Source organism: Charadrius vociferus, unplaced genomic scaffold, assembly GCF_000708025.1.
Source record: "Charadrius vociferus isolate BGI_N301 unplaced genomic scaffold, ASM70802v2 scaffold174, whole genome shotgun sequence".
Taxonomy (NCBI): domain Eukaryota; kingdom Metazoa; phylum Chordata; class Aves; order Charadriiformes; family Charadriidae; genus Charadrius; species Charadrius vociferus.
Genome location: NW_009648441.1, coordinates 1,597,955 through 1,607,835, shown reverse-complemented (window position 1 = coordinate 1,607,835; position 9,881 = coordinate 1,597,955).

Below are 9,881 nucleotides of genomic sequence, written 5' to 3'. Positions count from 1 at the left end.
CTCGTTGGCGCTCTGCCCTCCCCGCTGCTGCCGGGGCAGCTGTGGAAACACTGGGGGATTTGCGGTGTCGTGGCAAGGTGGGGAGGGAGCCAGGCTGGTTAGGCCAGCTGGAGACTTCTGCCCTGTCCCGACACGTCCTGGCATCGCGTTATTTAACAAGGGAGCAGCTGCGCTTTTACCGGGAATTAGGCCCACTGAAAAAGTGGTTGCTGTGGTTTTGGGGTTTTTTTTTAGGCCTGACATTTGTGACATTATGTTTCACCGAATGTTTGTGGGTTTGGGGTTTTTTTTCTTCACAAAAAATCTAGGGAGTAGTTAATTTCCTGCATCCGGCGTACACCAGCCCTGTGTCCGTGCATGAGGACGACAGCTAACGTTCTACAGCTGCTCTAGGTGCCTCTGTAATACATACGCTTGGTCCGAGCGAGTTTTGTGAGGGCAGGAATCTGCGACGTTTGCACTAGCTCGGTGCTGGCACTGTGCTACTCCAAAGTTTTCCCTTCGCAGCTTAACACACAGCCCTTCAGCAAGTACTGCAGCTGTTGGTAACACTGCCAGAAAACCCAGAGGCATCTTCTTTCTTCTGAATGAGAAATGCAGCATATCCTCTATAATGTATTAGAGAGTTTGTACACCTCTGATCATGTAAAAATCTGATTTTTTTTTTTTGCTTTTTTTTTTTTTTTACTTTTTAGGGTTTACATGCAAGTTTAATATTATGTAACTTCATGGTACATTTGTGTCCCCCAGGGCTTTGGTGGAGCGTTTTTTGCACGATGTGGCTGTCTAAAAGCTGAAATTAATCTAAGCACAATTGCTTTTAACTTGTAAAACGGGACTACAAGCCTTCGTAGCCCAGCTTTTAAAGGCAGAGCGTATAAAGACAACAGGCTATAGCTGAGACTTATCCCTGTCATCATCCCAAGGAGGAAAAGGTAGAGGTTTTTCCACACATTTCCTGCAACTGTGTTGCATCCTACAGCTGCAGGTGGGGCTGGGCCCAGCCAGTTTCCTCAAGCATTTGCACTGCAGTCCCAACTTACAGAATCATAGAATCATATAGGTTGGAAGGGACCTTTAAGATCATTGAGTCCAACCATCAACCCAACACTGCCAAAATCGCCACTAAACCGTGTCCCTCAGCACCACATCTATCCATCTTTTAAATACCTCCAGGGATGGTAGGTATGGATGGAGGTAGATACTCTACCACTTCCCTGGGCAGCCCGTTCCAATGCTTGACAACCCTTTCAGTGAAGAATTTTTTTCTGATATCCAGACTAAACCTCCCCTGGTGCAACTTGAGGCCATTTCTTCTTGTCCTATCACTTGTTACTTGGGAGAAGACAGCAACACCCACCTCTCTATACAACCTCCTTTCAGGTAGCTGTAGAGAGCGAGAAGGTCTCCCCTCAGCCTCCTCCAGGAGAAACACCACCAGTTCCCTCAGCCGCTCCCCATAAGTCACGTGCTCCAGACCCCTCACCAGTTTTGTTGCCCTTCTCTGGACACGCTCCAGCACCTCAATGTCTTTCTTGTAGTGAGGGGCCCAAAACTGAACCCAGTACTCAAGGTGGGACCTCACCAGTGCTGAGTACAGGGGGACGATTACTTCCTTAGTCCTGCTCAGCACACTATTCCTGATACAGGCCAGGAAGCTGTTGGGACTTTTCCATGCTGCAAAGCCTTTCCTGCCTGTTACACACACGTTCATGCTTATGAAGGTCCCTCTTGCCTCCTGCAGCTCCTTGGTTTCCGTTGCTGAACAGATCACGTGTGGGTTTGACAAAGTGCTTTAATTTCAAGCAGTGGAGGCATTTATAGACCTACAGGTACCTTGTTTGATCCTGATGGTGATGAAGCATTACAAGCAGTTGTCCATATGAGAAGCTTTTATTGCACCTTAAAACGATACTGCCACTCACTGCTCTTTGATCAGATAGATCTGCCTCCTGGCAGGGTGTTGAAATAGGTAATGAGCATGTATCCCTACCTGAACTTTTTCTTTTCATTTCTTCCAGAGTAGAGGAAGCATGCCAAAAAGAGACTCTAATGGGTCATTATAATGCATTTATTGCATTAAAGTTCAATTAGGAAGTGTCTATTAAGATTTACACAGGGAGGAGTTGAGAGTACAAATCATTTTGTCAGATAAACAGAGATGCCAACAAATCAAATCTTCATAGGCACATCCTTATTCTTTTGCTTTTTCTTAACAGACACACGCAGTCATGTTCTTCAGGAATAGAAATGAATGTCACCTCTTTGACTTGAGTGAAGCTATAAATACTGATTTACATAAGCTGAGGATTTGATCCCTCATGTAGAAAACCTTTCCTTTCCAATTCTGTGTTTCACTATTCATTATAAACAGCTAAATATATCAGAAATAAAATAAATAATAAAAAACAACAAACCCCACAATGCGATAAAATGAAGATTTATAACTCATGTATTAGTACAACATGAACACTTAAGAACACGGATGTGACTATAAATGTCAGAAAACAATCTCTGAGGTGATGGCTGAGGGAGGATGTATGATCTTCACAAGACACACCTCAAGCTCTGAACACTTAATTCCACAATGGATTTCAAACAGCGACTGCAGCCTTAGCAGCTGGTTTTGTTTAAGATTTGAGGCGTTATGTAATTTTATATTAGATGCCAATTTAGGTACAAATTGCACTGATACATTGCGGTTTAGGCATTTTTATGGCCATAGGTAAGTAGTGCACCTCAGGATCCTATACTACCAGAAATTCCCCAACAGTTCCTTTGGATGTATTTTTACTATTAGTAATTCTTCAAGGGTGAAGAAGGCAGCAGAGGAATGCTTTTGTGGCAATGTAGAAAACAGGTATGTGCCTAAAAGTATACATGTGGTAAGTATTGATAGTCCTCGGTGCTCTCTTATGGAGAGGGAAACATAAAATGAGGTATTTACTAGTAATTGAGAAGTTAGTTTGTAACTTCTGGCTGCTGTTGGACTTGCACCCATGATTTTGTGCACCGAACTGAAGCTTTTTGAGTCCCCTTCAAGAAATCCCAGTCCCCTGTAGTTCTTATTCAGTCAGTGTGCAGTCATCACAGCCAAAAGTCACAAGCTGTCTTACATGTGATACCAAAATACTGAGTACTGAGGTGGCCGTGAAGCAGAGGAGACGGAACGCTGGCAACAGCAAGTTAATCATGATTTATACCTGAAATAACCACATGAAACAATGAAATAACTCAGTAACGAAACCACAAGGTGTCAGCACTGGCCTGCAAATTTAGAAAATAACTCTACCCCTGCTTGAGAGACTTGTTTCTTGGTTTTAACCTGTGTTACTGAACATTTGTGAACATTCAGTTGAGGTTAATCTCACTTCATTTAGTTCATCTCAGTTTAATCACAAAGTAATATCCTCTTCAGACGAATGAAAAATACTCAATGTAAACTACTACAGTTTCAATAGTAGCAGGACCAAAGGAAAAAATATGTAATCTTTAAAGGCCATCACGAAGATACAAACTTTGTATCTTTAGGTCATCAGCACATACCTTTGTATTTTGGGCTAAAGAATTATTTTTTTTTTCTACACAAGCCTGTTCTCACTGCTTCAGGAGCTGCTCTGTCTGGCTAAGCAATGGGCAGTGATGACAGTAGATAAAGAACAGCCAAATTTGTAATATTGCCAACTTTTTGGCAATTATAGTTTATATATTTATAGTTTATATATTTTTTATATATATAATTTATTTTATATATATAGTTTATACATATAGTTTATATATTTATAGATTATAGTTGGATCAAATACTTTACAAAAAAACAGCATAGAGGTCACCACAGGAACCTCTACATTCTACTTACTTACAGTAAGTGACAATTGAGTTAGTACTTTGTTAAAATACAGATTGTTACATTTATTTACAGCTTCACTTCGATTCTTGTAGTGAAAAAGAAAAAGAAAAAAAAAAGTAGTTCCCCACATCTGTTAATTTGCTACTGTGACCAGCCTCACTGGCTTAAATGGAATTACTCAGGGCAATAAATTCAAGCCCATGGCACAGGAAGGAATTGTTAACACAGGGCAGCAGCAGAGAATTCTTTACCCTCACAGAGACCTTTTTTTCCCTCTTTAGAAATGCCATACCACACATTTTCTTAGACTGAAAAGGCATTTATTATAACAGGTTTATAAATATTGTTGTCTGTCACTGTCGAATAACTAACAAGGCTCACTTGAACACCAACACTTAGTAGAAAACAGATGTTACAAAGCAGTATTTCAGGGCATGCACTGATTCTAAAGTAGTCCTGTAGGTCACCATAGTTCCATTATGTATTCATTCAGTGTTATTCTTCTGAAAAAACTAGTGCATATATACAAAAGAAGTTTGATGATTACTTCTGGACTACAAAACCCCGGTTCTGCACTCCTACCCAGCCAAACGTTCATTGACTTCACATGGACGCTGGGTGTTGGCATACAGAACGGAGCCTAGCATAAAGAATGGAGAACACCACTCAGCACTATAGTTAAAAGTCACTTATTCTTATGTTTTATCTATGTATTGGTCTCAAGAAAGCTGAACAAAGTCAAAAAGTAGAGATGACATTTCAGGTTCAATCATTACACGTCACTCAATGCAAACCAAAGTGGCAGGAGTTAACATAGCTACGACAGCCTGCTTACTTGCAAAGAGGTTAAAGCAAACTAGACCTTGGGATATATTAATCAGAAATACCAAGGCATATCAGGCATCTGTTTTAACCTAAACAGAACTCATGATGCTTCAAATATGCTAACAAACTATATCTGCCTAAATAAAGGCTGGGGGACATCACACACAAATATCAGGGTCCCACCATTTCATTTTTCTAATTAGTTAATAGGTTTGGAAGTTCATCTTTGACTACCTGTGTCAAGACTTAAATGATATTTCCAGCTTTAGAGAAGATCTGTTGTGGTAAATTTTTCTATTTCAATTTTTATTACTGGCTTCATATCACCAACTGTAAAAAAACTGAAAAACAAGTCATTGCTTTATATGTGAGCAGTCCAATATTGCAGAAGCAAATCTCAGATTTTGTACTTAAATAATTTTTTTTTTTTCTCCTAGATTTAAATATGGCACCTGTGCTTCCTTTCCTATTATCCTAATACTCTATATGACAATATTTTCTTGGCTTATTGAACTTATCCTCTGTTAATCTTGTTTGGAAAAAAAAATGTAAATAATACTGTAAAAACACTACTGTGGCTAATTTTTGAACCAAAGAAGGTGACAAAAGGTTAGTATATAAACACTGAAAACATAATACCCTAGCAGGTAACATTTCAGGTTTCTATATATTCTTCTGGATCACTCTGCCCCCCAAAAAATCAGCTAGGAGTCAGGGAACATATAGGATTCTGTGTTTTGTCTTCTTTTATCTCCAAAGCAGAGTCTACCCTTTTGTTTTTAAACTCTCTTATAAAATTCTCAGACTTACACACACAAATACCTTCAGCAAATTTACATTGCCTAAATATTAATTCTGGGAAAAATATTTTTCATTACTCTAAACTTTGCAGATCCCCACTGTGAAAAATCAGCAAGAGTATTTTTATCCCTTGGCACACAACCTAAGTGAATTGTTCCTTTATTTAGTCTTCTACTAATACCATCTTATGAAATTGAACTGAATGATGTCAAGTGTAAGAGAGAGATGTGAAACTAAATTAGGCAACACATTGCAATCGCTAGTTGCCATAAAATGTTCACTGCCCTGAGTAGGCACTGGAGCCATAAAAGATTTGGAGCCATAAAAGATCTGCAGCTGCTCGGCACTTTTGAAAAATCCAATTACTTCTTTTAAAATGTAAACATGGATTTGAGTAAATATCATTTAGATACAGCTCAGAAAAGTACTGCTACCGGGTAATTCTGTAACGCTCTAGTCTATAAAGAGCACAACAGCATTCAGAAAGTTTCTCAAGAGCGCCATATAAAAGTTCACCTTGTAAGGACATTCCTGAATAGCCTCTAACTGCAGATCAAACCTAGCCTATACGCAGCAGTAGGTATTTTAAAATATGGGCTGTGAAGTCCTGCACGTATTCCAACCTCACGTTGGTTTGAAAGAACATTCCTACTTAGATAAGAAACACGGAAGTAGGGCAAAAGAACAGTTGTGAACGACTATGGCGCTGCGTCAGGGGAAGTTCAGAATGGATGTTAGGAAAAGGTTCTTCACTGAGAGGGTGGTCGGTCATGGGAACAGGCTCCCCCAGGGACGTGGTCATGGCAGCAAGCCTGTCAGAGTTCCAGGAGCATCTGGACAATGCCCTTAGTCATATGGTTTAGTTTTAGGTAGTCCTGTGAGGAGCAGGGAGTTGGACTCCATGATCCTTACAGGTACCTTCCAACCTGAGATATTCTATGAGTGCAATTCAAACTAGTTAGCAATAAAAAAACTCCCAACAAACCAAACCCAAATCTGCCCCTTTCCTTACAGCAAGTTTATTGCTATTGCCAATTCAAATCACAGATTTTAAAAGAAAGTAATGTCTTTTCAGTCTGCCTTTTCACACCTATCAGCTCCACAAGCTGCACACATCCTCCTTGACATTTCAAAATTACACTGGTTTTGCCTCAGTATCTAAGCCCAAATTAGATAAGTTAAATAACCAAGTTCAAGCATACATAATTTTACCAAACTCACTGTAAACATAAAAATTAAAAAAATGGAAATTCCCAAGTGATCATTTCATACTAATAAAATAAGTTTAGAAAAGGTTTACCTAGATTTTAATCTGTGTCTGAAAAAATCAGACACCTTTACATATAAATGGCATAGAAATTACTATAAATAAATAAAAAAAAAGATGTGGTGAAAAGTTAACGTATGGCCAATAAATATAAATTATTTTCTTTTTCTTAATTTTTGTACTTGGGAAATTGAGATTTTCTTTAAAACCTTCCAGTCAGACCCATATCTGTGCTGGGCAGGCTGTGAGGGAGCTTCATTAGGCTCTAACACACCACTAGGGAAATACTGATAATGAAATTTCAATTAGGGAAATAGACAATGTACAATGAAAGCTGTAAAGACCTAGAGCCTCCATCTTTTGGCACTTGAATGGCTGCTGCAGTGGTTTGTAAAATGGCCAGGTCCATACGCAGCAGCCGACGGTCACCGCAGTCTACAGGGTCTTGACAGGTTTCCGTACGTCCAAAGGCAAGATGAAGCCTCTAGCTCTCGCCTGGGAGTTTCACGGGGGTGCACATGTGGGGGCGCAGCCTGGCCTTGTGCCCACATCCGCCCTTGCACAGCCAGGACCTGCAGAAAAGCTAAATTCTCATTAAAGCCAGACGCCATTCCTTCTATTCACATCAGGTAACGTTCGCTTGTGATTAGAAGTGCCAGACGTGCTCCGCCACATATAAACTCACACAAAAATAGGAGGTTATGCCAGAACCATTAGCCCTTATGTGTCATTCAGCCTTACTACCCAGTCTCTCCACTCTTCTATCCCAAACTGTTTGAGGTCTCACTGTATGGCATGCAGGCAGACTGCTTCGCCCGTCCATGACACGCTGCGGAGTCAGGGTTGAAACAGAGGATGCCAACTCATGCAGGTTATGCACATACACAGCTCCACAAAGCGCCAAAACAATGCTAATATTTAAATGTGTTTCTACTTCTATCATAAATCTAAGGCTCTACATGAAGTTATACTTTGCATAAAATACTAGCACTCTTACAATAGATATCTCTGAAAATACGGGCTATAAGACCTTTTGTAATTCTGTGAAATACATGTTCCCTTCTCCTAAAGCTATTACAAAATACTTTTCCTAAGGGAAACTATTTGGAGATGTTAAAAAAAAAGGGGGGGGCGGGGGAGTACACCTGCTACACGTCAGTGTTTCAAAGCAAGGAGTCACAAAATGCAATTTAAATATGGATATAAGTTACTAAGTTTGTATATTATCTTTAATTCTGCCTCTAGAGTACAGCATAGTGCAAACATCCAGTGGACCCAGAAGAGACCAGAAAGACCAGACACAGGGTCTGTTCTCTAAAAGGAGAATAATTTGCTTCTTTATGAATGTGTGATGCACTGGCCAGATGGGAAAGTAAGGAGAAGACAGACAAAAAGTAGGGACAGCTGCATTTTCCCTTAACCTTATAGCAGTCATTTACTTACAGATAACTGCAGTACAATCAACGATACAGATTTCTAATTGTGACCTGGATAATCACGAAGACAGCTGTGTGCCAGTCCTCCGTAACCCACTAACTCCTCTTCCCAGCTGGGCTAAGACTTCTCAGGATCATCTCACTGAATAGCGTAAGGCATCTGTGGAAGCGGAGACAGGACATAGGCTAGTGACAAGGAGCACGGAACTTTTGGGAGGAAGACTAGGCATTAACACTCACAGTGAGAACACCAAAAAAAGAAGATATGCATATTTAAGGGATTTGGTGTAGTGTGGGTCACCCTGTTCGTTATTTCCATGTGGCAGTAGCCATTGAGTACATGGAGGGAGTTGTGGGGCTTTTCTTCTCGGTTCAGACCCAGGATGTGGCACCCCAAAGCAAACTTCAAAACCGCTGCCTGGGTTTGCTGATGTACACCATGCTCTGGTTGTTCTCTAATCCCTGTGCTGAAAACTGGAAAAGTCAGCGCCAAACACAGGTTTGATAACTTTTAACCCAATCTGGGGGTTTCCTCAGATTAGGGAGACCACAAATGTTTATTTTCTTGCTATCTGAATATTGCAAAACCAATCAAACAGGACAAGGCCACGAGGGATTTCAAACTTTTCTCATCAACATGTTCTCTTTCAAAACCAGAGTAATTCCCTTATAATGATAGAATTTTGGAGAAAGCATCATCCAGTATCCAATGACATTATCAAATCAGCTAGGCTTTTTTTGGAGGCAAATCAATTAGCATCTAGGAGTATCTCACCTATACATAAAAATATACATAGCTATTTGATTCCATTGAAATAAAAAACTACTTTCCAAAAGTCTGGCCAGTCTTCTTATTTTTTTCTCTTTCCTATCCTACTTATTATTAGTGTAATTTCAGGCCTATCTTATTATTTGCAGTGGGGTACCAGTCAGACACTACAGCCAAAAAACAAGGTCCCTTTGCAATAGGCACTGTCACAAATACCAACAGCTGATTTCTCTTCCAACTAACTTACAAACTTTAAGTATACAACATTCTAGATAACACTGACAGATTGAACAAAGGATGATAATATGGTTAATATAACAAGCAATAGTCACAACTGAATTTTGTTCTGCGGGGAAGGAACATATTCAGAGACATTAAATAATGCCTTATGGTCTTTGCCAGTACTGTCTTTCTAATTAATAAACAAAGTTAAATTTCCAAAGGACATCATACTGTAACATGCACTTTCTAAACTCTATGCCTCTCTATTAGGTCACCCTGCAGCAAGTAACTCTCAAAATACACACACTCTGGAAATGTGTTCTTCAACAGCTGCCTGCTAGAAGTCACCATAAGGAAAATAAAAACGATTCCATTTGGAGAAGGCAATCTCTGCCTCCTTTCCCTCTAGTTTGTGTTGGTACCTTTTCCTGGTTTCAGCTGGGATAGAGTTAATTTTCTTCCTAGTGGCTGCTGTGTTTTGGATTTAGTATGAGAAGAACGTTGATAATGCATATTGTTTTACTTGTTGCTAAGTAATGTTAGCCCAGGCCTTTTTCAGCTCCCCATAGAAGCTGAGAGGGACCATAGATGGGACAAGCTGGCCAAAGGAATATTCCATGCCACAGACGTCATGCTCAGTATATAAATGGGGGTTGGCTGGGAGGCAGGGATCTGCAATCACTGCTTGGACGCACTGGGAAATTGATCATC